The sequence below is a fragment of the Cavia porcellus genome, unplaced genomic scaffold (assembly GCF_034190915.1).
Source record: "Cavia porcellus strain 051 isolate PalLab524CR breed Dunkin Hartley unplaced genomic scaffold, mCavPor4.1 scaffold_1, whole genome shotgun sequence".
In the NCBI taxonomy this organism is placed as follows: domain Eukaryota; kingdom Metazoa; phylum Chordata; class Mammalia; order Rodentia; family Caviidae; genus Cavia; species Cavia porcellus.
The window spans coordinates 210,914,904-210,938,859 of NW_026947484.1; the positions used below are offsets into that span (position 1 = coordinate 210,914,904).

Below are 23,956 nucleotides of genomic sequence, written 5' to 3' on the forward strand. Positions count from 1 at the left end.
CCTCAGCATCACTCTGAGACTGGTAGGACCTGGACCTGCATCCCCCATCACTGGAGGACCCACAGGAAGGTCTCTCCGGGCCTATCTGGGCCTCGCCCAGCGACCCCAAGTGGCCGGCAGCCACCTGGTAAGGCCTGTGTGACAACCTCCATCCACTCAACTGGGGAAACTCCCTGCAATAAGGATAGATCTTCTCAACCCAAGAAACAACTGAGACCTTGCCGTTAGCTTCCCTAAGTGAATATAGGAAAATGACAAAATGAAAGAGCAAAATGCAGTCTCAAACCTCCAGCCCGTCTCAAGCAAGCCTAGGAGACATGGACATAAAACAAGATGTAAACCATACACCTGAAACTCCTGAAATGACAGCGACTAAAGTAAAGAAACAAATCCAGGAACCTATAAAAGAACGCAGATCAGAAATATTTCCCAGGTAAAAGAAGAAATGATAAATGTAATGAAAGAAATAATGAACACACCTAAAGGAGACATAGTTAAAAAATTAGAGGAACACAGCTAAAAGATGGAAACCTTGAATGAACAATATAAGAAATAAACAGAATACATGAAACATATATCCAGGAAATCAAAAATTCCATCAAAAGTTGGCAAAACTGCCTCAAAGAAAGTGAAGATAGACTTTGAGACCCTGAAGACAAGACTGCAGCTAGTGAAAGGAAAGATCTTTTAAAAGTAACAAGGAATCAGAAAATAACAATTCAACAGCTGCAAGATGATGCAAAGAGAAACAACATAAGGTTGATAAGGATAAATGAAAAAGAAAGTGACAACACAAATACCATCTAGAGGCTATTTAGTAGTAATAGCTGAAAATTCCCCAAACATGATAATGGAAAGTGAGATACGGATCCATGAAGCATATAGAACTTCAAATAACCATAACCAAAATAAAACTACACCCAGAAATATAATAATCACTATCCCAGAAACCCAACATGAGAACAGAATATTAAAAGCTGCTAGAGAAAAGAGACAGATCACTTATAAAGGAAAAATCACAGCAGACTTCTCAACACAAACCATGAAGTCAAGAAGAACATGGAGTGAAGTATTTCACATCCTAAAGGAACATGACTTCCAACCCAGACTGATGTACTCTGCAAAACTGTCCTTCAAAATGGATGGAGAAATAAGATACTCCATGACAAAGAACAGCTGAAGAACTTCATGATCACCAAACCAACCCTGCAAAGAATACTGAAAGACATTCTAGATACACATAGGAAAAAACTACTAAGCAAGGCAAACAATTAGACAGAGGGGAAACGTAAAGAATCAACAGCAGAAAGACAACATGTCAAAAATAAACCAATATATATCAGTTATAACCATTAATGCAAATGGCCTTAATTCACCAGTTAAAAGAAACAGACTGGCAGAATGGATTAAGAAACAGTATCCAACCATATGCTGTATACAAGAAACCCATTTAACCCAAAAGGAAACTCATAGACTGAAAGCCAAAGGATGGAAAACAATACTTTATGCCACAGGAACAACAATAACAAAAAAAAAAAAAAAAAAAAAAAAAAAAGCAGTGGTAGAGCTATTCTGTTGGCAGACAATGTGAACTTCAAACCAAGAAGGATCAAAAGAGATAAAGTCACTACATACTAGTTAGGAGAAAACTTCAAGAGGAAGGGATAACACTCTTAAATATATATGTACCAAATCTGGGAGCACCCATCTATACAAAACAAATATTAACAGAAGTAAAAAATCAAATATGCAATAACACAATTATAATGGGAGATCTTAACACCCCATTGACACAAAAAGACAGCTCAACTAGACAAAAAAAAAAAAAATCAGCCAAGAAATAACAGAATTCAATCACATCTGTGAACAAATAGACTTAGTGGACGTGTACAGAGTGTTCCACCCAACATCAGAATATACATTCTTCTCAACAGCACATAGGACATTGTCTAAAATAGACTATATACTAGCCCACAGAACATGCTTAAGTAAATGCAAAAGAACTGAAGTTATCCCATGCATGTTATCAGATCACAGCGCCATGAAACTAGAAATTAATGACAAAAGAAACTGCAAAAACACTTGGAAATAGAATAATATATTCCTAAGCAATCAGTGAGTCACAGAGGAAATTAAAGAAGAAATTAAACAATATCTATCAGCAAATGAAAATAACAAATACAACTTACTAGAACTTGTAGGATGCAATGAAAGCAGTCCTCAGAGGAAAATTTATCATGGTGAATTCCCACATCCAGAGAAACACAAATAAACAACATGATACTACACCTCAAATATCTAGAAAAAGAAGAGCAAGTCAAGCCCAAAGCCAAAAGAAGGAAGGAAATTATAAAGATCCGAGCAAAAATCAATGCAATAGAGACTAAGAAAACAATACAAAGAATCAATGAATCAGAGTTGGTTCTTTGAAAGAATAAATAAAATTGGTAAGTCCCTAGCAAATCTTATTTTAAAAAGGAAAGAAAAAACTTAAATTCATGCAATAAGGAGTGAAATTACTACAGACCCTGTGAAAATAGAGATCATCAATACCCACTTCAAAAACCTCTACTCTCATAGGTTTGATAACACAGAAGAAACGAACAGATTCCTAGAAACATATGAATTACCAAAGCTGAATAAAAAAGACGTAAAACTGCATGAGGGCTTTACTTTCTATCTCTGGCACATTCACTTTCTTACCATGCAAACTAAAAGTAAAGACACCCTTCTTTCCAATACTGACAATCTCCAGGAAACCGGTTTTCTTTTCTTTCTTTCTTTTTTTTTTTTTTTTTTTTTTTTTGTCTTTTTCCTTTTTATCGGTACTGGGGATTGAACTCACGACTGCCTGCTTGCAAGGCAGGCGCTCATACCCCTGAGCTAAATCCCCAGCCCCCAGGCAACCTGTTTTCAAGTGAGTTCTGGACACAGTCTGGGTGCATGTAAACTAATAATAACAATGTGGCTATTCCATTTCATAGTAAGGAGAAGTTTTATTTAAAAAAATGCAAAAAGGAACAAATTTGCAGAAGAGGAAAACATTTGGTGGACTAAACAAATGCACAGCACTCGGATGGAATCGGTTCGATTCAGGGACAGAATGAAGTTGGTGAAGAGACAAGGCATGAATTCTTCAGTGCACTTCTTGGTAAGCTGGCTACTAATTTTCAATTTTAAAAAATGGTATTAATTAAAGAGGGATCTATGCATTCTTCAAACTTGAGAAACACTGTTCTATACTAAAAAGCCTCACACTGCTGGGACTGAGTAACTGGATTATTATTATTAGTTTTGTATCTTAAGAGTTCATTTGTAGTACTGTATTTGTACAAGTTTATGGTCCCTCATTGAAAGCTCCAAGGCTAGACATAGTCCAAACTTCAAAATCACTAGGTGTGTTGGCATATACCTGAGGCAGGAGGATTGCCTTGAGCTTGAGGCAGCGTGGGCTAGATAGTAAATTCAAGGCCAGCCTGAACTGCATAGGAGAATCTCTGTCTCAAAAACAAAAACAAAAAGAGGAAAAAGATTCAAAGCCTTTTTGTTTTTAAGAAATAACATGTAGGGGCTGGAGGTTTAGCTCAGCGGCATAAGCGCCTGCCTTGGAAGCAGGCAGTTGTGAGTTCGATCCCCTATACCAATAAAAAGGAAGAAATAACATGTAGGTGATGTTACATCTCACATGAGCATGTAAATTTTTCTGTATTCTTATAGAAATGTACATTCACACTAGGAGGAGGGTAAAGATCTTCGATAACCTTTTATCAGCTTCCAGCATGTTCTCCCATTTAAAAAGCTTAAAATTTTTTTGATTTTCATAGCATTTTCAGTTTCTAAATCATACAAATGAACTTAAAGATGCTCTGTTGCAGACTGAAAAGTCAAACAAACTTCATTAGGATTTGATCTGAATAAAGCAAAGGCCTCACCTTAACATGTATAAATACATAAGTTTTATGATTTTTCTCTTCTACTCAGAAGTCCCTTTGTGTTTCTGTATGGCTTAGGAGTCAAGGATACTAAGATGTCAAAAGTACTTAAATGCTTACAGGAATTTGAATTCATTCTCAAGCTATGCTATTAGCTATATTAAACTATGATTTTTGTCCTTTTATGTCTATCAATGAGTAAAAGGTAGTGAAAGAGAAGCCTAAGAAATACACTTATGCAAAAAAATCCTGTCCTGCTTCTTTTTTAAGCCTTAAGAAATCTCCACCTTCTACAATACTCATGGCTGTTATCATAGTAGTTTCATTTTGTAATAAATTATATACAACCATAAGTGAAAGGTACTGCACAGAAACCTAAGGAAGCTGTATGTAAGGAAGTTGAAGTTAAAATGTGATGGATAACACTTTTATTAATAGAACATCACCAAAGAAAAATCCAAGTCATGAAATTGATATTAACCATATCTGAAGACAGTGAGAGACAGGGAAAGAGTCTGAGTGAGCTGTACAGATACTGCCTGGTTCAAACCCCAGTTGCCTCAGTGTAAAACTGTAATAGTACTACACCTGCTTTCATAAAGTGAGAAGACAAAGCATTTAGAACAGAAGTACACGGTAAACTCACAATGAATACTTGCTGCAGATAGTAATGACGGGTTAATTTTTAAATTAACTTTGTATGCTGTAGATTTATGTTATAGTCCTCAAATAATAAAATCAGTAACAAAATCTTCTGAAGTTTTGAAATTAAAAAACCTTTTTTCTCCCTCATGATTAGTGATGCTTACTGACAAGGCAGCCAGAATTAGGACTTCGCCAGAAGAGCACGGCAACGGTTGTTTCATCATTTCCGGACAACGTGACTTTCGCTTCCTCATTCTATTTATTTCCATGTACTTTGTCTATATTTTTGCCAGTCATGCAACAAGACAGAACACTACTTCAAATCTTTGTATTTAAATAATCTAAAAGAATTAAAAAATTAGAATTTTTAAGATGGGTGTGGCGGTGCACTCCTGTGATCCCAGCACTCAAGAGACTGAGGCAGAAGGGCACAGCGAATTCAAGGCCAGCCTGGGAAGTCTGGCAAGACCCTGTCTCAAAAATACTTCCAGTATTTTATTATCAATGGCCCCAAAGGTCTACATTCCTTTCTGAATAACTGTGCTGTTGCCAAATGCTCATACATGAAAAGTAAGTGTTGAGTTTTCACTATTAATGCCATTTTGAGTAACAAAAAAGACAGCCCCCCACCAAATGGTATTGTCAAAACAAGAATAAATACGTATACATTCATTCATAGCTAATTTGGAATCTACTATCCTATTTCAAAATTCTTATCAAAACCCTCAGTAATTTGCGATCTACTTTCAAGATATTACTTACACCACAGTGAATTTCAGCATTTTTTGTTTGCTTGTTTGCTTTTTGGATCTTTTTGAGACAGGATTTCATTACACAGTTCCGGCCGACCTTGAACTCGCTTTGTAACCAGATGGCCTTGCACTCACAACACCCCTCTGGCTTCAGCCTTCAGTGCTGGGATTATAGGTTGCACCACCACAGCTGGCATGAATCTCAGCACATCTGTCTATGACATGCATTTATTCATTCACTTGTTCTTAAACTCAGTGGTTATGTGTGCTATTCACACACTCTACCACTGAACCATCCCCCTAACGACTTTCAAAAAACGTGTTCATTAATATGGAATTTCAAGACAGGTACGGTGGTACATTCCTGTAATCTCAGCACTTTTGGAGGCTGATGCAAGAGGACTCCAAATTCAAGCCCAGCCTGGAGCAACTTTGCAAGATTCATCTCAAAATAAAAAGGGCTAGGAATGTATCTTTGTGGGAAAGCCCTCAGTTGAATCCCCAGCACATAAATAAATAAATAAGTAACCCCCAGGCTCTTAGCCCAGAAATTCTCATGAACATAAGTTTTCTAGTACACACTTTAGTAAATTACTGTATATAGATCCAATAGCAAATAACAAATAATTACATTTAACGCAATTCATCTGTTCAATATTAAAGATTTAAAAGTGATACTGAGTCTCTTCATGCTATATTTTCAATATTAATTAAGTTTCAATCTTACCTATATTTATAGTTCCTAAAAGCCCAGTCTATGTTGTTTCTAAATAGCTTCTTAATTGTTAGATTTTTACATTTAAACAGTTTAATTTAAGAATTTTTATTAGCCAGCACTCAGGAGGCTGAGGTGGGAGGGTCCTTGCAAGTTCGAGACCAGCCTAGGCTACAAAGAGAGCTTAAGGCCAGCCTGAAATGCATAGCAAGACTCCATCTCAAAAAAGACCAAAAAAAAATTTATTAGGAGATAAAATGTAGTACTGAAAAAGACTCAGATCAAAGTACACTATGACAGTAAACTCTTGATATCCCAAAGTAAATTTATCCACTTACTTTTTCCTTATATCCCTCAAACAGAGTCACTGAGTATTTCTCTCCTTATTAACTTCTTTGAATAGTGGGGAAAGTCAATTTTGCTGTTTCTAATAAGCCTACACTAGTAAAAAAAAAGAGCCACGCCATCTGTTACATTCTAATTGAACTTGGGTGTAGTCAAAAACCAGTGCTTGAGCAACTGTACTTGAAATACCCTGAAGCAGGAAGTCCTATACTTAAGCCAGGCACAATTAACCTTAGAACTGCACGACAACATGTAACCTACTTCTCACTATTGTGACCTTACTATTCTAGCTTCCTGTTTAAAATCAGTCCTATTAAATACTTAAACATCAGAGTCCTGCAGCATGTGACAAGTGAACAGGATTTTGGGGTTACATATAATCAGTATACAGTTTCTAATTCTTTTTAGGTAGTCATAAGACATTTGGGAACTTTATGGACTAACATTACACTGTAAACTAAGAACTTAACATCATCAGAAAAATCTAACAACCTCTTGAATGTCAAACGAGCAACTGGAATGCAGGTGCCATCTAAGATTTGTTGTTTTCTCATCCACTTACTTTTATAACCAATATAAAAAACATTTTGACTTAGGCCACAATAACCCTAGCAAAAAAAAACAGTCATTCATTTAATTCAGATCAGTACACTAAGGTTTATTTTCATTAAAAACCCCCACAAATCTGCAGAGCTAAATAGCATACACAAAAACTCAAATGTTTATGAATTTTCTTTGAACCAGCTGGCAATTACCTCAATTCTTCACTATAATTTAAGCTTTGCCACTAAAATTAGCTACATAGTAAAAGGAAAATTTTTCCTTGCATCCCTTTTTTTCTCATCTCTCAATTTCCTTAGGAATGAGCCACACTTATGAATAATAATTAGGCGCCATTTCTCAAGAAGGTCAAAAGAAGTTAAAATGAAATAATTTTATCAGAAAGTGAAACACTGCTTCTAATCAGTAAACAAAACTGTATTTACTAGATTTATTTAACAGTATAATAAGTTTATATTAAAAGCTTTATGTTAAGATATTTTCAATTTATAATTTGTTATTTTCTAAAGCTGAAGACTGCTTCACTTTAAAAAAGGAAACTAATTTTCTTCCTGCTCATTTACTGAGTTGGTAGCATAAGCAAAGTCTAACATTCACTAAAGACGTAATTTTTGCAAAGCACTATGTAACAGACCTAACAAACCAAGAACTTTAAAGACGTTCCATTAGCTCAAGTATCTAAAACTTTGGTAAGCCTCAAGAAAGGAAAAAAATAAGACAAGAACTTCCAACTTTTCCTACTGATTTAACAATATTCTTTGTTTTGGTTAAGATTCTCCATTATAAATAGTACCCATCCTAAGAACCCAACTCTGAAACTAAAGGATAGATTCAAATCCCAATGTATGGTAAGAAGATGCATATTTTACTATAATGCTACATGATGTCATGTAATCAGGACAACTGATGCCTTATATAGCCTTTTAGGGATAAAAACAATCATAGATTTAGGTGACACAGCATGTGATCCACCGTCTCCAAACAAAATGTGTACAGCTTCATTTTATAGGAGAGAGGGAGAAGAATACAAAAGGGTCAAAGACTTATCTCATGGAAAAATTGCTTAATCAAACAAATGTTAAAAACATGAAGTAACATGGAGCAGGGACAAGAGGGAATCCATTCTTCAACCCCATGCCAAAAGCAGAAACCACCAAAACGGGTGGAGGGGCGGATCTATGAGGGAACTTACACTGAATCTACTTTTCTCCTACCCTAATTTGCCAGGAAACCACGATTTTATAGACCACTTTTTTTTTTTCATCTTTTTGAGACAGGGCCTCACTATGCAGTTCAGGCTGGCCTTGCGCTCACTTTGTAGCCCAGGCTGGTCTCAAACGCATATTGATCCTCCTGCCTCAGCCTCACGAGCGCTGGGATTACAGGCATGCACCCTACGTGCGGCTTATAGGCCACTTCTAACTAAATAATTTTGTGTCATTTGTATAACATAAAGTTCCCCTTTACAATGATGCAGCATTCATCTCCAAAGAGAAACATAACAGGTGTTCATCAATTTCCTGGGGAAAGTAAAATGAAATGATTAATCTGATAAATTTTTTAAAAATAAGGCCCTGAAAAACTTTTTATTAAAAAATAAAAATAATGGCTGAGCATGATTGCACATCCCTGTAAACCCTGCAGTCAGAAGCCAAAGCAAGAGGATCACTATGAGTTCAAGGCCAGCCTAAACTATGTATAGGGAGATTCTGGCTGCAAAAAAAAAAAAAAGAAAAGAAAAGAAAAGAAAAGAAAAGAAAAGAAAAGAAAAGAAACATTTCTGCTTTTAAACATCAAAAAAAAAAGAAAAAAAAACACCAAGTATTTTCTGTATATTGAACACACAATCTTGCTTTTCACACAAAGACTGAACTTAAAAAAAAATACCACACAAAGATCTACATTGAGTGAAAAATGTCTCCTCAGATAAGGAAACAGCTGTTTCTAATAAATATTTTTTACAAGTACATGACAAAAAATTGGTAACAAAATAATTTATTGACTTTTACTATTATCTAAAACATAGAGTTAATAAAAAATACTAACACTACTAGTTTTCAGTGAATCTAGCTAAGAAAAATCTAGCTACTTTCTCAGAACTTTGAGATTGCAATCAATACTGTATGTGAACAAATATATGTTAAAGGCAGGAAAAAGATGACAGCACAGAAGTCAAATAACAGAAATAAATGCCAATACAAAAATACAAACCATCTAGAATTAGCAGTAATACCCATCCTGTAAATTATATACGTGGTGACTAGCCAATTAGCACTTTGATTTTTTGACATCCTACACTAATATACTGAAAGTCATATTCAATAAGAACACAGTCAAGAAACTCATAAGTCAACACATCCAGTGTCTTAAAGTACAAGGGCAAATGTGGTTGGTATTTTAATATTTACAAGTGGTATTAGCTGGGTGTGGTGATTTGTGCCTGCAGTCCCAGCATTCAGGAAGCTGAGGCAAGAGGATCACCTCTAGTTTGAGGCCGGCCTAAGCTCCACAGTGAGTTTAAGGCCAGCCTGACATATACAGCAAGACCCTATCTCAAATAAAAAGCAAGTGATATTCTCTATAACCAAAACTTATTTATGTACAATGATTTCAGTGCCTTGAATATAAGCCATAGTTGCAACCAACTAAACTGCTCCACTGAAAAGCAAACATCTTCAAGAGCACAGGAAAAGATAGACAACATGAAACTGGGAGATCTTTTGTAAAAGTGAAGGAGAGGGGCCAGGGATTTAGCTCAGCAACACAAGCACCTATCTGGCAAGTGCAAGGTTGCAAGTTCGATCCCTGGTACCAAAAAAAAAAAAAGTGAAGGAGACCAAGAGATTGAGGAAAGTGGAGGAAGAGCAGGTAAAGGATGTAAAAGGAATTATCATGTGTTATATTCCTGTATCAACTCCCCAAAATGAATATAATCATTATGTGCTACAAACATGCACTAATAAAAGAAAAAATTTAAAAACTAAACACTGGCCAGGCATGGTGGCACAAGCCTGTAATCCCAGCATTCAGGAGACTGAGGGAGGAGGATTGCTCTAAATTTGATGCCAGTCTGGACTACAAAGTGAGTTCAAGATCAACCTAAACTGCATAATAAAACCTTGTCTCAAAAAAATTTTTTTCTTGTACATATACATTCGATTAGAAATAAATTTAATAAAGGCAGACAATAAAACTTTACTAATAGCACCTTGATGCCACATTTGGAAAGCAAGCATAATAAAACTAAGGATGCTATACTGATACAGTATACCGATTTTATGCAAATTTTAAAACAAAAGAATAACCAATTTAACATAGAATTAAGTAGGCCTACACGAAACTTGTATGTACACTTAAAATATGCTAAAAATTATTAAAGATATTTATGTTGCTATATATAATATGTCCAGAGTATTTTATTTAAAGAAAAAAAAAGAACAAAAACAATGGTACAAAATTTTAAAATAAGATTGTAGGAGACTAACAATGGTTAGTACATTGCATACTGTAAAAGGAACATTCTAGTAAAAATCTAAGTTTCTAAATAAATTGACATAGAATATAAATCCAAGTTAGCCATATGAAGTCTGCATATTATTGGGATACTTAATATCTATGTTTATTGTAACACAATTCACAATAGCCAAGAAATGGAACCAACCTAAGTACCCATCCATGGATGAATAAAGAAAATACAGTAACGATACACAATGGAGTATTGTTGAGACATAAAAAAGAACAAAATTATGTCACTTGCAGGAAAACGGATAGAACTGAAGGTCAACATGTTAAAAGAAACAAGCCAGATTCAGAAAGACAAGTATGACATGTTTTCACTAATACTGGGAATCTTAAAATAAAAAGAATGACATGAAAGTACCAAGGAGACTGTAAGAGGAAAAGAATGGGTAAGGGGTGGGGTGCAAGAGAGTAAGGAAGGACAGATATGGTCAGAATATGTTACATGTATGAAGACACCACACGATAGGCACTAATAAAATATGTCTCCAACAAAGCCAAGTTGCCACATGAACTGCAGGTGAAAATAGCTAAGTAGTCTAGTGATCACCACTCATAGATAAGGTCAGCAACTAAGTGGATATTGGCTCCATTTGATACCAGAAGGAATACTGGAAGAAAAAAATGGCTGCTTTTCTTCTGAGACAGTTCACCATTTGAGGTGTCCTTTTTATTTTGTTTGTTCATGTGCATGTATTTTGCTTGTTTCTAACCTGTTAAATTTGATAAGCTTTTGAGATAGTCAAATAAAATAGCTACTTGGGATTTACAAGATCTGAAGTTCTGGAAAGGGATCTGGAGATAAATGTTTAGAGTACTTAGATCTGAAATATTTATGAAATCTGCCTATTCCTATTGTCACTGTTAGGATGACAGCCCAAGTAAACACCTTTATCTAAACCACTGCAGAGGGGTGTGCATAAAAGCAAACCCCACTGTACGGTGGCTCTGACAACCCAAACACCTCTTCCTGCATCCATGCCTTTCCTGTTCCCTGCAACAGCCCTAAAGCAATCTTGTAGAATTCTCATCCCGCAATCCATCAAGGCCACCTTTAAGTGAAAATCTTTAACTTGGTGCTACAAGACCCTGTGTGATTTAGCTGCTGTCTGGTCTCTCAGCCAATCCTTTGCCACCCGTGTCCTTGTTCTTCACTAGAATTTACATATCAGAATAGGCTATCCTTCTCCTCCCTTCAAGCCTTCACAGATGTTACACCTTCTGCCTAGGAGACTTCACCCAACCCTGGCTCTCCATTCACATCTCAGCTTGAAAGCCTTGAGACTTCTCTAAGACACACAGTAGGAAACAACCTCAGTTCTACTGTTCCATAGAAGCCTAGATTTTTAATAACTTTTATCACAGTCAAGACGATTTAATATCCACTTTTCTGGGGGGGGGGAACCTCCATTTAAGGTCAGAGCTAGTCATCTTTTTTGTTTGCTTTTCAGTTATCTGTCTGACAGATCTTGATTCTACTATTACTTTAGTTTGATATCTGTAAAATGGGACTGAACTTGTACCACAAGAATCTAAACGCTAATCAGCTGAAATTTAAATATTACTACTTTCCTATAGATAAACACATGCAAGTCCTACATTTCCAATGTGTACAGTTTCTATGTGTATGCGCCTATGTGTATGATACACACAAACACTAAAAAAGCAAAACAAGATAAAAAAAAAAAACACTCATTATAGCCTTACTGGTAACAGGTATTGTTTTAAGAATGTTACCAGTAAAAAGTTTTTCTTCCTTTTTGAGACAGGGTTTTGTTACATTGTGCAGCACAGTTCCTGAAGCCCTGCATGCAGACATCAGCCCAAGGAGCGGGTGACACAGGAAGGATGTCCACAATGAGCTTTGGCATCGTGCTACCTTCTGCACGGTGGCCACCCTCACGCTGCAGGGTGTGCTTCTTTTCCTAGTTTACTTGGCTCTGATTCACTCTGCAGAACCTGTTTCTTCTCCTACTTTTAGTAAAACTTTGCTACTGGTTCTGCTTGTCTCGACCAATTCTTTGCTCAGCACAGAAAGAACCTAGGTACCACCTCTAGAAGGAGACTAGAACTCCAAAACTCAGGAACAATCCTATTGTTTTCTGACTCTGATCATTTCTGTTAAAAAGTCAGTACCGATCTGAGTGTGATGGCATACACCAGTAATCCCAGCATTTGGGACAGGAGGATTTCAGGCCAGCCTACGCTCCATAATGAGTTCAAGGACACCTCAACTGCATAGTGAGACCCTGTTTCAAAAAAAAACACCAAGTCAGTATTAAGTCTAAATGTTCTTTGTTTAAATGCATCTCTCTCAGACTGTGCCATTTTCTCTGTCTTTTGATTACAGCAACAGCTTTCACAACATATTTTTGTGTCAATTGTGTAATTTAAAAAAGAAATCCTGGAGCCAGGCATGGTGGCTCACGCCTGTAATCTCAGGAGACTGAGGCAGGAGGACCATTGCAAGTTTGAGACCAGCCTATGCTACAAAGTGAGCTTAAGGCCAGCCTGAACTGCACAGCCAGGCCCTGTCTCAAGAAGACAGAAAAAGAAAAGAAAAAAGAAATCCTGCTGAGGACTCACTGGTCCAAATACTATGTCTGCCAAACATGCTTTTCTTTTAGAATTCCATTTATGTGCATATTATTCCTCCTCACTATATTTTCTAGATGTTTCCCCTATGTTTTGTATTTTTTTTTTTTTTTTTTTGAGACCGGGTCTCTCTATGCAGTTCAGTCCATCTTTGAACTCACTGTGTAGCTCAGGCTGGCCTTGAATTTGCAGCAAACCTCTTGCCTCACTCTCAAAGTGCTGGGATTACAGGTTGGGATTTCAGGCCCGTGTCACTTTGACCCGCTATGTTCTGTATTGTCTAACCTTTTCCCTTTTGGTGTTTATTCTAAGTAGCTTCTAACTTATCTTCTAGTTGACTGATTCTGTCTTTATTGGCATCCAACATGTTGTTACACCCATCACTGAGGGGTTTTTCTGTTTTTGTTTTGAGACAGGGTCTCACTAGGTAGCCCAGGCTAGCCTGGGTAGTGCTGGGATTACAGGAATACACCACTTTGCCCAGCCCCACCATCGAGTCTTTATCCACCAATTTTTTGGTTGTAAAATTTTTGGTCTTTTTTCAAGTTTCTACTTTTCTGTCTAAATACTTAGTATTGTTTTATTTATTTGACCTGACTAAATCTTGTTACTTTATAAAATGTGTGATAATTTCACTATCTGAGTCACTTTATTTTGTGTGTGTGTGGACTGTGCTGTTTCTGCTGTTTTTCTTGTATCCTTACATGACTAATTATTTTACATTGTATACTAGAGATGGTATCTGGAAAGTTCTTTGTAGAAGTTATTTAAAATCTAAAGGATTTTAGTTTGCATCTACCAAGTGCTTGAAGTGTTAGGTAAAAAAACTCACCCTATCCAAGTTCAAGGTTGAGGTGATTTGAAACTAACTGTAGCCCTTTTACTTTTAGGCTATGGACATTTGGATGCCTTAGACCAAAGCAAGGTGGGTTTCTACAAGGCCCTCCTCTTCCCTGTTGGCAACTTAACTCTTACTTCAGTCTCATCCCTACGCATTCTCTCAAATCTTTCTGGAATGGACAGAGGCACTTACTTCCCTCAGCCTTCACCATTTCTCAGCTAATGGCTGGTGACTCCTCTTTAAATTGTTAATTCTTTCTGAGGTCTGGTGGCACATGCCTGTAATCCCAGCATTTGGGAGGCTGAGGCAAGAGGACTGCTGTATTTGAGGCCAGTTTGGGCTACATAGTGAGTTCAAGGCGAGCCTAAATTACAGAACAAGATCCTGTCTTAAAAAAAAAAAAAATCAAAAACTGAAAAACATCAAAAACTGGGCAAGGTGGTACATGCCTGTAAAATCCCAGCACTCGATACTGAGGCAGGAAGATCCCTGCAAGTTCAAGACCAGCCTGGGCTACAAAGTGAGCTCAAGGCCAGCCTGAACTGCATAGAAAGACCCTGTACCAAAACAAACAAACAAACAAAATTCCATTAGGCTCTCTGACTAGCTAATTAATATTTCTACATCCTTGTCTGTTCTTGGGTTTTGATTGTTTTGTTATTTTTTTTTTCTTTTCTTTTCTTTTTTAATTGGTACCAGGGATCGAACTTATGACCCAGTGCTTGCAAGGCAGGCGCTTATGCTAATGAGCTAAATCCCCAGCCCCGGTTTTGTTATTTTTTCTAAGACAGATTTTGCTGTGCTCAGGATGGCCTCCAACTCCTGGACTTAATCATCCTCTTGCTTCAGCCTCCCAAGTCTTAGCTGGGAGTACAAGAAGGAGCACCCAATTTAACCTATCTTTACAGTACTGCATGATCCAGCACGTGGGAACTGAAGCAGGATGACACCATGAGTTCAAAATCAGCCAGACTACATAGCAAGATCCTATCTCAAGGGGAGGGAGGGAGGGAGAGGGTGGGGCGCAATTAGCTCCAAAAATTCTAATCAGTCAGAACTAGGGTATAAAACCCAATGTTTTCTTCCAGAATTTAAGAATGCCCCTAGGTGTACATACTAAACATTAGCTTTTGGGGGGAGGGGAACTGCTGGAGGGTCAGCGTCCTACTACGCAAGATCACTGCAAGTTCATCACCAGCCTGTGCTCCATGAGTTCAAGATCAGCCAGGAACACATAACAAGATCCAGCAGAAAGAAAAAAAGAAAGGAAAGTAGGTAGGCAGGAATGAAGGAAAGAAGGCAGGTAGAGGGATTGATTTCAGCAAGCATTTATTCAGTGAACACACATATGAGGTATTTATAATTTACTGAAGTGATAAGTAACACGTATCACTGTAATAGCAATACTTAGTACACACTAAGCACTTTGTAAAGTACAATGTACAATAGGTCAAATGAAAAGGGCATCTCACCTGCTCCCCTGCACTGACATTTTAAAGGTATTTAAGGCCTGCTCTTCAATGCTTTGAAACTGCTCTGTCATCTCTCTGAGAGCCCTCCTCAGCATCACATACAGAAATTTATTATACGATCTATTTGCTATTTGATTATCTATAATTATTTGCTAGCTTTCCCATTTCTGCCATTAAACCAGTAGTTCCCAAACTTTTCATTAAATAGTACTTCTACCTTATTTTACACAAACACACGTACATACCCTGCATCGGCCTTTTCTAAAGAAATTCTGGACACAAGCTACTATATTGAATCTAGCACCCATTTAAAAACTACTACAACTAGAATATAACCCTTACAGATAGGATGCGAAAGATTCATTTTTATGCTCTAGTGTAGATCGTAGTGATCAAACATTTAAGTGAATGATTAAATATAGCAGCATGCAATGTAGCATATTAGAAATGAGAAGTCAAGCTAACTCATCAGCCACCAACTTAAACTATTAGACTAATGACTGAACCTCCTTGAACTACAGGGAATAATTCCACTTATTTAATTCACTAAAACAAAAAAAGGTGGTCGCCTTCCTACCCAAACAGGTGTGAACATTCCACGGTGGAAAGGAACCAACCTTGTATTGTCCCTCCCTCCTCAAGGAGTCTCATCCTAGTGAGTACTCAGGGTTTGTTTGCACGATGGTGGGACTGAACCTAACAGCCTTCACATTTTTAGCTGCACCCCAGCACTCTGACTCTGAGACAGGGTCTCCATTTTCTCACACACTTCGTTAAATACCGATTTTTAGTATGATAGACTTTGGTTCAAACACTCAGTGTTGTGTGTACAAACCCCTCTTCATCTCCTGCTTTGTTTTGTACTGAGAAGGATCTCACAAGTGCTAGACAAGTGCTCTGTCACTGCGCAGCATTCCCAGCACATTTTTTCTTTTTGTTTGACCTGTTTTGAGGCAGGGTCTCCTTAAGTAGTTTTGGCTGGCCTTGAACTATGTAGCACAGGCCGGCTCAAAACTTGCAGCAATCCTGCCTCAGCATCCTAAATGCTGTGATTACAAGCATGTGCTCCACACTCAGTTCCAGATCTTTTTATCTTATTTTGAGACCATGTTTCACTATGTTGCCCACACTATCTTGGCACTTGCAACCCTCCTGCCTCAGCTTCCTGGACTCTGGAATTACAGCATATCCACCAGGTCCACAGAATACAGTCATGTTGGAAGCACAAAGAACTTCAAGGTCTTAATTTATAAGAAATCTTTTCCAACTCTTTTTGGTATTTTCTCTTTTAAGACAAGAAAATGACAAGTATGTAAGTTTATCAATTTCTTCATCTCTTTACCTCTAAGGATAAAACTTAAAAGTAACTACATAAACCCTATGTAGTACAAAATCTAAGGCTGAATTCCACTCAGTAGGATGTAAACTTTAAAAGTTTTAGAAAAAAATTTTAAATTTTTTGCTTTCTTTTAAGACAGAGTCTTGCCTTATAGTTCAGGCTGTCCTTGAACTCACTATGTGGCCCCAGGCTGGCCTCGAACTCACAGCAATCCTCTTGCCTCAGCCTTCCAAATGTGGGGATCCTAGCCATGCACCACCACAACTTAAATTTTTAAAGTTTTAGAATTTCAGTAAGAGTGGTTTGCAGTTAATTTAGTTTACTAGAAAAAAAATTAACTGGAATCTTCATTCAAAAAATCTGGAATGAAGCAGAAAATTTTATTCTCCAATAAAATTAGTATTGTTATCAATGGCATTTCAAATGTTAGAGCAGCATCATTTCCTACTCTCCTAGTGCATACAAAGTGACTTCTCGCCACAAAAATGTTCATCACTTTCAAAACTTTGATAGCATTCTTTTATATCTTCAATCTCATATTCCTTCTCCCTAATCATGGCTCCTGAAAGAGGTCAGGGTCTTGTTCTTTTCCTGATGAATTTTCCTTTTGCCCAACCACATCTTTCAAACATTTCTGAGAAAAAAAAAAGTTGCTAAATGACAGAAACGCCATACAAATGGAAATACTGTCAAGGAAGTGAAATTTTTATTTAGTATATGCAACTTTTAAAACTGTCATCAAAAAAGTCCAAACACCTGGAATTCAGGACTAGGAAAGGATATTAGGGGACCTGGGAGTGGTGGCCCATACCTATCCACACTGTAAGCACAGGCAAGGGTGAAGCAGGACTGCTGTGTTTGTTCAAGGCCAGCCTAACATACAAATTGAGACACTGTCTCAATAAGAAAAATAAATCTTATGGAAAAACTAAGGCATCCAAACAACCTGTATCATTCAGTTAATAGTACTGTAACAGCAACCTTGTTTCCTTGTGACAAATGTAACAGTCCTGACAAGTGTAACAGTAATATAAGAACTTAACAGAGAACCCCTGGGAGGGGTAGCACATGCCTATAAGCATAGCACTCTGGAGGCTGAGTTTGAAGCCAACCTGGACTACACAGTAAATTCAAAACCAGCCTGAACTAACAGGGAGCCCTTGTCTCCAAAACAAAAACAAAAACAACAACAACAAAGTGAGCAAGCAATAGGGAAAACAGTGAGTTGTATATGTGCTCTATCTTGTAACTTTTCTGTAAATATAAAACTATTCTAAGCTACTATGGTGCAGGCCAGTAATCCTAGCACCTGGGAAGCTAAAGCAGGAAGATCATGAGTTCTAGACTAAGTCTGGACTACCTAGTGAGTTTAGTGTCAGCCTGAACAAATAGAGACTGTCAAAACACAAAACAAAGCAAACAAACCCCCCAAACTCTATTCTAAAATAAATGATTTGGCTGGGGATTTAGCTCAGAGGCATTAGTGCCTGCTTTTGCCAAGCACAAGCACAAGCACAAGGTAGTAAGTTCATTCCCAGTACCAAAAAAAAAAAAATATTTAAGTAAAAAAATTAGCATAAAAGAAATACAGAATCCAAGAAATCAAGATCTTTTGAAAGTGAGTAAGGACAAATATTCTTTTTGGCTCCTTTATATGTAATGAAAGACAAAAGTAACTTTCTTATACAGTAGAAAAAAAGATATTAATATAACGATCCATAGGCATACAAGTCTACGGTATTGTTACATTATGCCTAAACTGTCCTTAAGTGCTCCTTTTCCAGAGGACCATCTTAGCTCAACTTCAACTCTGATAAAAATAAAAATTCTTTTTTTTTTTTTGTCTTTTTCCTTTTTATCGGTACCGGGGATCAAACTCATGACTGCCTGCTTTCAAGGCAGGTGCTTATGCCGCTGAGCTAAATCCCCAGCCCCAAAAATAAAAATTCTAACCTTACTCCTTACCCATTCTATTCCACATTTTGATCACTGATCACTGTGTCATGTTAACTTTTTTAGTGCTTCTTTTTTTATTGGTACATTTTACACTATATATGATCACACTCATCATAGGGAATTTGTACCTGTATATCTTTTTTGTTTCTTGTCCCTTCCTTCCTTCCTTGCCCCCTTCCCTTGTTCCCCTTCTCATCTGAATATTTTCCTCCCATTTCCCAGGATCTATTCTACACTTATCTGCACTTTCGGTTTCTCACACCAGAGAAACAATGTGGTATTTATACACAGGTCATGTTTACTGTCAGAGCTCTTGCTCTGCCCAGTTAACCATGTTCTCAACAACCAGTATCCTCCCAAGCCTCCCTCACTTACTAGTTTTTCTTTTCATAGCTGTTTTCCAATTCCTCTCCATTTCCACAAGGCATCTGTAGAATGAAGTAATAAGAACCCTCCTCAAAGGGAAGTTTTATCATCCTCAACCTGTCTTTTTTTTAACTTAGGTAATAACTTCAGAAGTGGTACTACAAAGCCACCCATAATTGGTTATTCTTCTTCCCCTTCACTTGTAAAGATAGCCTTTTCCATCCAACTCTGCTTCACACTTTAACTCCTACTTTTTCTTATTCAAAAAAACAATTAAAATTCTTACTAAGCAAATACTATGTATTTGAGAAAACAAAGTCAAAGGCCTTATAATATAGCTGGGAGGATGAAGCCTAAAAAGTTACCCATTAAAGTATATGGGAATTTGTCTTGCTCAAATCTGTGTTCTGAGTTTCTGTAATACTGAAGTATGAATAAAGACAATTTCTGTAGAACAGTGGAAAACTAAGATGGAAAAAGACTAGAACCAAAATTTGAAAGGTCTTGAGAAATGTGGTATTTATACGTGATACAAGAAATATGTTCATGTGAGTGGTCCAATTTACAGAAAAATTAATGGGGTAACAAGAAGGCTCCACCTTAGAAAGCAAAAGCCTTACTTTCTACAACAGTCTTCCTTCTACTCAAACTTCTAGGGGCTCTATCTCCTTTTAACCCTGTAAGCTCCTGCTTGCATCAACTTAATTATACACCCCCTCACACTGCAAAACTTATCTCCTTGTGTTAATAATCTCTTCAACCTAAGATCAAATGTAGACATTTTTCTGTCCTAGGAAATCAGTCAAACATTGGGCTCTCAAAATTCTTCTAAATTTATATAAAGCCCAGTTACTAAAATAACTATCTAAAAGCAAACAAAAACAACACATTAAAAATACACACATACAAAGAATACCTAAGCAATTAGCTGTACAAGATTAAGTCTTGTTTGAGTGGTACATCTTAAAAGTTTCATTTTTACAGATCCCATAACTACTGATGTTAAATTTCTCTTGCAGTATGTTTTCAGTGCTTCTTGAAGTATTTTGTTATCTCATTTACTTTTCTTTCTCAGCTAAACACTGCGAAACGGTCAGCACACATTCATTTTTCATCTGTATTTTCTGAAGCCTACAGTGCCTCTTCAATATTGTTCTCTATTAATCTGTAACTGAACACAGCTGTCATAATTAAAATTTTAATACATGGTGCTGTATGACTTCACACAATTATTTGATGTCAGCAGTTTCTTCTGGTTTAGCATTCCTCAAGCCAAGTGGGTTCACGTAAAAACGTGTACTACAGAAATCATTCAAATCCACCAAAGCATTCACAAAATGGTACATTAAATGGTGTTAATAACCAAGGGTCCTATTTAAATTCTAGGGCCAGGCACACAACTCTGCAGCATAAGCACTTGCTTTACAAGTGAGTTCAATTCCTGGTTGCAAATACACACACACACACACACACACACACACACACACACACACACAATGTGAATGCAGATACCAAAAAAAAAAAATTCTATTCTATTCAAAAATGCAGATAAATTCTACAATTTTCCAAGCTCTCATGAAGTTTACCTTCATCTCTCTGACATTTCACATTTACATATTCTAAACATTAAATTTAATTCCTTTAAAACAAATCTATTCATGTCAACATTCAATACTAACTGCCAATTTTTAAAAAAGCATAAGAAAGTGCACAAATCCAAATCAAACTAGCATTTATTTTACCCCTAAGTATTTTCACTGGTAATCTATGAATTTTCCAATTATAATTTTATAGAAAATTGAGAGGTTTTTAAAGCTTTTAGAAGAAATGCACCAGATGTGTTTCTGGTTATACTGTATTAAAATCTCATTAACCGTTTTGAAATTCAAATGACTTTCTAGGGCGTGGGAATTCTATAATATTCTAATTATTCCCCAAACACTCCTTGATGGTACCTAACACTGCTGAGATTTTAAAGATGAATCATCAAAGCGGCAGCAAAAGGAAAACTGTACCTCACCAAGACGGGAAAAGAAACTAGTCCTAAGGTTACGGCGAACATGAACAGCTCAGCTCTTCCACTTCCCCATCTCGGAATGCACCGGGTCTGTGAGCTAAACTACTGGGCTGGTGCAAAGCCCCGGTCCCCAGTGCAGCCCCAGCCAGGAGCCGCTGGAGCGCTGCCTGCAGCATTCGGCGGCCACGTGGCTGTCACCACCGGAGCGGCTGCAACTGGGAACCTGGAAATAAATACCCGCCCTCCTCCCGCACCTCGGAGTTGGGGTGGAAGAAACTCTGTGTCACTTGTTTGAACGCTAAGACTTTTACCCCGTCAGAGGGAAGCCAAGTACTGGGAGACACTAAAGTTCAATAAGATCCCGAAAGTGCGGCAGTCCGCGGATTCGCGGCGGACTCCGGGAGCCGCGGAGGGGCCGAGGGGTCCCGCGGGGTCCGGCGGGGCAGGGGAGTCAGGGCGCCCAGCCCGGGGGTTCTTCCGGCGCTCCCAGCTGGGGCGTCGGACCCCGGGCTGGGGCGGCAGCGAGCAGGAAGCGACGCTGTCTCAGCGCGCAGCGCGGAAACGCCGGCTCCCGGCCCGCTGCGGCCGCTGGCCCCAGGCGCGGGCGCCGCCGGAGCGGGAGGGCGCGGGGTGGCCGCAGCCCAGCTACCCAGTTCCCTTCCAGCCGGGCGGCCGCCGGGCCCGGGGCCCGGGACCCCCTCGCTTCCCGCCGGACGCAGCGAGCGAGGACGCCCGAGAGGCTCGGCCACTTCCCCCGGCGCTCGCGGGCACGCGGCCGGCACCTCCGGGCGGCGCTGGAACGCGCCCTCCACACCCCGGCCCACGCCGCGCTCCGGGCTTCCCCGCGCCCATTCCTCACAGCGCAGAAATGTCGGCGCGCGTCACGGGGCGGCCACGCGTCCGCCCGGACTCACCGTGAGCGCGGCCGCAGGGAGCACCGAGAGCGAGCACACAATATGGCAGGGGCCGCCGCGGCTGCCGCGGCCTCACACACAGCCGCCTCGGGGAAGACGCGGCCGCGAGCGGGCGGCGGAGCAGCCGAGAGTCAGCGGCGGCACCTCACACCCCTCTCCCCCCTCCTCCCGGCCCGCTACCATGGCAACGCGGCGCCAAGGAGATTGGCCCCGCCCCCTTCCGGCCCCTCCCCTCCCGCCTCCCAGCGCTGGAGGCCGGAGCGTGCGGGCGGGGTGGGGGAGGCGGCGCCCGGAAGGGCGGGGCGCGAGGGCTGTGGACTGTGTTAGTGGGGAGGGAGGGTGTGGAGGCCTCGCCTGTCCCCCCGGGTGTCCTGGGAGAGCTGCGTGCCTCCCTGCGGACTGGGGTGCAGGCTGCAGTGACCGCGGAGCTGCCGGTGTTGCTGGCCTCTCCCAGAGCGCTCCCTCTTGGTCGAGCTTGGAAGGCGCTTTAAGGATAAGGAATGCACCTCCCTAGCTCCCTAGCTCCCTAGCTCCCTAGCCCCCTAGCCCCCTAGCCCTCTAGCCCCTCCAAGGCTCTTAAATTTTTATTTTGGATCTCGCTTATTTGCTAAATTGCCTACGCTAGGCTCCAATTTGCCATCTGCCTGCCTCAGCCTCCCAGGTGACTGGGCTAACAGGTGTGTGCTGTCATGCTAGTCTCCGCTGAAATTTTGTAGAAACTTAGGGCAGTGTGTTGGGGAGAAAAATGGACTTTGAAATCAATTTAGTAAGATTAAGGGGCGCGGGTGGCAGAGTGGCACACCTGTTAATCTCATCACTAGAGAGATAGGGGCCAGTCTGGGCTCCATAGTTCAAGGCCTGCCTACAATACATTGCGAGACCCAGTCTTAAAAAAAAAAACAAAACTAAAACCAAAAACAGCAGTGCGTGAACTTTTCATTCCACAAATGAAGACCCTGCACTTATGTGACACATTCAAGGTCATCTATGGTTCTGTTTGTTCTTCCTGCCACTGTCCGGGAGGTCTAACAGCTGCATTCAGAATAAAACACACAAGGCCAATGAACAGTGCTTTTCAGCTGGGCTAGAGCTGCTGCAGACTCCCTCAGGGAGACCACTGCTGCCCCCTCAGGTGGACAAATCGAAAGAATTTCCTAGAAGATAAGGAGGGAGGGAGGAGTGGAGGAAGGGAGAGTTGAAAGTGGCTTCCTCAGGCCTCCATTTTGTTTTTGAATCGCTAGTCACTGCCATGGTGGCCACTAATATCTAAGTCTCCAGCTCCTTACAGGTTTGTACTAATCTGATCTCATACCTGACATATTGAGCTTTAATACCCTCCTCTATCATTATTCTTCCTCCTCTCTTTTTAACTGAAGGGGCTGGTCTTCCTCAAGTCTAGAAGAAGCACAGAAAAAAAAAAAAAAAAACTTGTTTAAGAGTACGAAGAATGTATTGAAAGCTTATGTCTTTTAAGAGTATGAGGAATGTATTGTAAGCTTTTGTCTAAGGGAGACAGAGGGGGCCTGGAAAGTGGGTTGCCTGCCAACTCCACTTCTCAAGGGTATTTTGTTGAGCAAAGCCTTGAGGTGAGGCAGGTTCAAGGTGGGAAAAACTATAATCAACTAAAAAGATTACAAGTATAGTCGTTTAGGTAACATTGATCCAATGAGAAGTCATAAAGTGGGTATAATGTGGGACAAAGCTATGGCTAACCAAGAAGATTACAAGTAACCAATAAGATTAGGTAACATTGATCCAATGAAAAGTAGCAAAGTAGGTGGGTGTAAGGTGGGACAAAACTATGATTAACCAATAAGACTACAAGTATGGTCACTTAGGCATATTGATTGAGGATCAAATTGGGAAGCAAGTCCTGTAGTAAGTGCCCACTGGCAGACAAGGACTTTCCTGGAGGGAACAGGTAAGAAGGTTCAGTTCTCCACACCAAATGATTAATGCCTACTTAGAATACCAATCACTGAAGTTA

At 39.3% G+C, this 23,956-nt stretch overlaps 1 protein-coding gene across 3 annotated transcripts in view; it reads right to left on the bottom strand.

Annotated features, from left to right (window-relative positions):
- The window catches only part of Foxn2 (forkhead box N2), a 65,103-nt gene extending 42,968 nt beyond the window's left edge, over positions 1-22,135 (bottom strand). Inside the window, exon 1 of one of the 3 annotated variants that reach the window (XM_063228968.1) lies at positions 21,970-22,135. The gene's annotated coding sequence lies outside the window, so the exon portion shown is untranslated. Of the gene's footprint in view, positions 1-6,382; positions 7,012-21,053; positions 21,404-21,969 lie in introns of those variants that run through there. The other 2 variants (XM_063228972.1, XM_003473078.5) reach the window with 2 other exon arrangements.
- Positions 22,136-23,956: the final 1,821 nt, after the last annotated feature.